Source organism: Myotis lucifugus, unplaced genomic scaffold, assembly GCF_000147115.1.
Source record: "Myotis lucifugus unplaced genomic scaffold, Myoluc2.0 scaffold_29, whole genome shotgun sequence".
NCBI lineage: Eukaryota > Metazoa > Chordata > Mammalia > Chiroptera > Vespertilionidae > Myotis > Myotis lucifugus.
Genome location: NW_005871077.1, coordinates 471,556 through 477,043, shown reverse-complemented (window position 1 = coordinate 477,043; position 5,488 = coordinate 471,556). Strand labels below are relative to the sequence as shown.

Genomic DNA, 5,488 nt, shown 5'->3' with positions numbered 1-5,488 from the left:
CATAGATTTCTTGAGGTTAATTTTGTATCCTGCTACATTGCCAAATTCATGTATTAAGTCTAGTAGTTTTTTGATGGAGTCTTTAGGGTTTTGTATGTATAATATCATGTCGTCTGCAAATAAGGACAGTTTTACTTCCTCTTTTCCAATTTGGATGCCTTTTATTTCTTCTTCTTGCCTAATTGCAATGGCTAATACTTCTAGTACTATGTTGAACAGGAGCGGTGAGAGTGGGCATCCCTGTCTTGTTCCTGTTCTTAGGGGAAATGGTGTTAGTTTTTGTCCATTGAGTATGATGTTGAAAAGTTGAGTATGTTATTGAAAGGTACTTGTTTGTAGCCATTTCTATTTTTTGTGGCTGTTTTCTTTCTGAGCTTTTTATTTCTTCTTTTTACACCAGTCCCTTTAGCATTTCTTGCATTGCTGGCTTGGTGGTGATAAACTCCCTTAGCCATTTTTTGCCTGTGAAGCTTCTTATTTCCCCTTCAATTTTGAATGATAGCCTTGCTGGATAGAGTATTCTTGGATTCAGTCCTTTGCTTTGCATCACTTTGTAAATTTCCATCCATTCTTTTCTGGCCTGATGTGTTTCTGTTGAGAAATCATTTGATAGTCTAATGGGAGATCCCTTGTATGTAACTTTCCGTCTCTGTCTTGCAGCCTTTAAGATTCTCTCTTTGTCCTGAACATTTGCCATGGTAATTATGATGTGTCTTGGTGTGGGTCTTTTCGGGTTCACCTTGTTTGGGACTCTCTGTGCTTGTGTGACTTTTTTCTTCCCCACCTCAGGGAAGTTTTCGGATATTATTTCTTCCAATAGGTTTTCTAACCCTTGTTCCTCTTTCTGTTGTTCTGGCACCCCTATTATTCGTATGTTGTTTCATTTCATGTTGTCCCATAGCTCCCTTAGGCTCTCTTCCTGTCTTTTAATTTTTTTCTCCAATTGTTGATCAGTTTGGGTGTGTTTTGTTTCCCTGTCTTCTAATTCGCTAATTCGGTCCTCCGCTTCTTCTAGTCTACTGTTGAAACTTTCGATGGTGTTTTTTATTGCAGCTATATCACTCTTCATTTCTTCTTGGTTCTTACATAATTTATTAATTTTTTCATCTGTTTCTTCTTGCTTCTTGCATAAGTTGTTGATTTTTTCCTCCATCCGGTTTATGCATTCTAGGACCTTTAATCTGAATTCTTTTTCTGTCATGCTGCATGCCTCAGTTTCACTTATCTGCTTTTCTAGTGAGTCTCGTTTTCTTTCCTTTGGGGGTTTCTTTGTCTACCCATGTTTGATCTCATGGATATATCTAGATGTTGAGTTGTTCAGTGGCTGCTCCCTGGGTGGCAGTGGCTCCTCAGGCTGCGGTTACTCCTCGGGCAGTTGTGGTAGCAGCTGCTCCTCAGTTGGCAGCAGCTCCTGTGGTGGGTGCTGTTCACCGCTGTGGTGGCTCCTCTGGCTGGTGGGGGGAGGCTTCACACATAGCTGCAGAGATTCACTGGCACACTGGAACACGTAACAGATGTACTGGCTCAGCCTAGGCTCTGGGGACTCCCTACAGATAAAGCCAAAGTGGTCCACATGCTTTATACCCTATAAGCCTCTGGACTTTTCCTTTTCCTCTCCTCCGTGCCTAATCTCACTCTCCAGATTCACATCTTTAAATAATCTGGAAAACTGACTTTCTGGGCCTGGCTGTGTGGCTCAGTTGGTTGGAGCATTAACCCACACAACAAAAGGCTGTGGGTTTGATTCCCAGTCATAAATGTTGATTTTTTGTTGTTGTTGTTTATTTGTTTTACTGTGCAGAAAGTGAAAGTCTTGGTTTTATTCTTTTGTCTCACTAGCAAACATAGAAGTAAAGATCTCAGCCAACTGCTTTTTAAATTTATTTTTTTCATTTTATTTTTATTTAACTTTATTGTTGAAGGTATTATAGATGACACCCCTTTTCCCCCAATAGGCCCCTTTAACTTGCTCCTGCCCCTCCCCAGGCCTTCAGCACACAATTTTCTGTCCATAGGTTATGCATATAAGTTCTTTGGTTAATATCTTCCTCCTCCCCACACTTTCCCTCTGAAATTCATCAGTCTGTTGCATGCTTCAATGTCTCTGCATCTATTTTGGGCATCAGTTTAGTTTGTTCATTAGGTTCTACACATAAATGAGATCACGTGATACTTGTCTTTCTCTGACTGGCTTATTTCACTTAGCATAATACTCCCCAGGCCCCTGCATGCTGTCCCAAAGGGTAAGAGATCCTTCTTTTTTATTTTTTTATTTATTTTTAAAAATATATTTTATTGATTTTTTACAGAGAGGAAGGGAGAGGGATAGAGAGCTAGAAACATCGATGAGAGAGAAACATCGATCAGCTGCCTCCTGCACACTCCCCACAGGGTATATGCCTACAACCAAGGTACATGCCCTTGACCGGAATCGAACCTGGAACCCTTGAGTCCACAGGCCAATGCTCCATCCACTGAGCCAAACCGGTTAGGGCAGATCCTTCTTTTTTATAGCTGCATAGTATTCCATGGTGTAAATGTCCCACAGCTTTTTTACCTACTCATCTACTGATGGGCACTTTGGCTGTTTCCAGAACTTAGCTATTATAAATAGCACTGCTATGAACATAGTGGTTCATCTATTCTTTCTGATTGGTGTTTTAGAAATCTTAGGATATATTTCTAGAAGTGGGATGACTGGGTCAAATGGGAGTTCCATTTTTTAATTGTTTGAAGAAACTCCATACTGTTTTCCACAGTGGGGCTGCACCAGTCTGCATTTCCACCAGCATTATGGTTCCCTTTTCTCCACATCCTTGCCAGCATTTGTCATTTGTTGATTTGATAGTAGCCATTCTGACAGGTGTGAGGCAACTTCTCATTGCCATTTTAATTTTCATCTCTTTGATGATCAGTCACTTTGAGCATTTTTTATTGTATCTCTTGGCCATCTGTATATCATTTTTGGAGAAGTGTCTATTTAGGTCCTTTGCCCATTTTTCAATTAGATTGTTTGTCTTCATTTTGTTAAGTTGTATGAGTTCTTTATATATTTATATATTTATATACACCTTATTAGATGTATTATTGGCAAATATGTTCTTCCACACAGTGGTATCCCCTTTCAATTTGTTGATGATTTCTTTTCTTTTTTTGTTACAATATGAGCTGAAGTTTCATATTTCTTTATGAATACAATTTAAAAAAGAGAAGCGCTTGACATGAGCATCAAACAGGTCCTTAATCCACGTTTAAATCCTTGCCCACCAGCATGGCAGTCACAGGGTGCATACTTGCTTTGTGCTCTTGGTAGGTATGGATGGCTTGATCATAGGATTTGTCAAAGGCAGCCAGGTCCTTGAATAAGGATTATGTGAACTTCATTCTTCCTTGTTCAGTCACCATTTTTAGGGCCAAAGGAATTGCTTCCTCCCATTTCAATTGAATGCAGAGTTGCAACCATCTGAAACGTATTTCAGAATTGTTAATGGCATTTAAGTTGTACACCCCTCGCATTTGCTTTATGTGCCCCCATGGAAGAGGTGCTTTCTGAAGCATCTGTGCTAAAAATTCATTCAACTGATGAGAAGAGAGATCTTTCATGTCTGCTGAGTTGAATGAACTTAAATCATCTTCTTTGGCAGTAATCCATCTTTGACTTAAGGCAATACAAGCATTTGTCAGGGTCATATCATAATTGGGTTTTACAGGAGGCAGTCCAGGAGAGTAGAGCCAGGTGTTCCAGTCGACTTGATTGAGAATATCAACCTTACCTTTAAAGTGAGAATACAGGAAGTCCTTCCAGTCATCAGTGGTTATGCTCTGGTAGGAAATTTTCTCAACATAAGCCTTCAGGAATCCTAGGAAAACCTCTGGTCCTCCAAGAAGCTGCTCAAGGTAAAAGAGTAAAGTAAAGCCCCTTTTACAGGGAACTGAAGAATATGCGATATCAGGGTCTACATCAGGGGTCCTCAAACTTTTTAAACAGGGGGCCAGTTCACTGTCCCTCAGACCGTTGGAGGGCCGGACTATAGTTTTAAAAAAAACTATGAACAAATTCCTATGCACACTGCACATATCTTATTTTGAAGTAAAAAAACAAAACGGGAACAAATACAATATTTGTATTTGCATGTGGCCCGCGGGCCATAGTTTGAGGACCCCTGGTCTACATTCTCCAGATCGACCACAAGTTTGGTGAAAGGATGTGTATCCCCAAAAGTCTTTATTGAATTCTATAGTTCTCCCCATCCTCCCAGAGCATGAAAATGTCTGAACTTTTCACCAAACAACTGTCCGCAAATGTGGCATTCCAAGTACAGAGTATGTCCTTCATTTAACCAAAAGTGATCCCAAGTTTTGTTGGTCACTAGATTTCCTGTCCAACTATGAGATATTTCATGTGCAATAACATTGGAGAGTGACTTGTCACCTGCCAGCAGAGTAGGAGTTACAAAAGTGAGGCAAGGATTTTTCATGTCGCCATAAGGGAGGGATGGTGGCAGGACCAATAGGTCATACTGCCCCCATACGTATGGGCCTCCCAGATCTTCTGCAATTTTAAGCATAGATTCAGTCTCACAAAATTCTTAAGCTGACTTTTCCACCTGTTCTTTCTCAGACCATACCAATATTCTCGGGCCAATTTGCCTGCTTTCTAAAGCTCCAACAACTAAAGCAATCAAGTAGCAGGGAATCGGGGACTTTTTGGCTGAATCTGTGTATTTTCCTGCTCGGATCTTCTGGGTCCGGTGCTTCTCCATCCCGAATGGCACTCATAAGTGCTACCAGTTCTTTAGGGACGGACACCTCTGCACTGTAGGTTAATTTCAAGAAGGTGTGTCCTGGCAAGGAAGAACAGCTTGGCAGTGGATGGCCTGGCACTGACTAAAGAGATATGGGTGCTCCTTCCCGGAAGTTTGTTCAGGAGTGAGCCACTGAACGGCAGAAGATTTTGGCGATGTTTCAAAAGAAATTTCTATAACGACTTCTTGATTTTTGCTCAGAGCAATGGGAAGAGAGATTTCCATTGGTGATCCGTTGTAACCTTGTCTTTCTCCAAGAACATATTTGACTTCTTGTCCATTGATGACCACTTTTTCTATTTTAAGATCCTTTGTATCCAAAATCAGGCTGCGCAGATTGTCCTCCTGAGACTGGACTGTGAGCGCGGAGGTCCCAGTCAGCCCCCGGAGAGTGAAGGCGATGCTGCAGCGCAGATGGAGATGCTTGGTCTGGCAGACGGAGGCTGGAGTGGCCAAGGAGCACGTACCCACCACCTCTGGCATGGCTCTGGGGAGTCCCGCTGCACCCCTATCGGCACCCCGACATTCACACGGCTAGACAGCTTGACTGAGCTGTTGATGATTTCTTTTTCTGTGCAGAAGCTTTTGCTGTGCGGAAGCTTTTTAGTTTGATTTTTTCCCTTGCCCTAGAAGATGTATTGACAAATATATTGCTATGAGAGTTGTCTGAGATTTTGCTACTT

At 41.5% G+C, this 5,488-nt stretch overlaps 1 pseudogene; it reads right to left on the bottom strand.

Moving 5' to 3' along the window:
- Positions 1–3,225: 3,225 nt before the first annotated feature.
- On the bottom strand, positions 3,226–5,288 carry LOC102425108 (annotated as a pseudogene).
- Between the last annotated feature and the right edge of the window lie 200 nt (positions 5,289–5,488).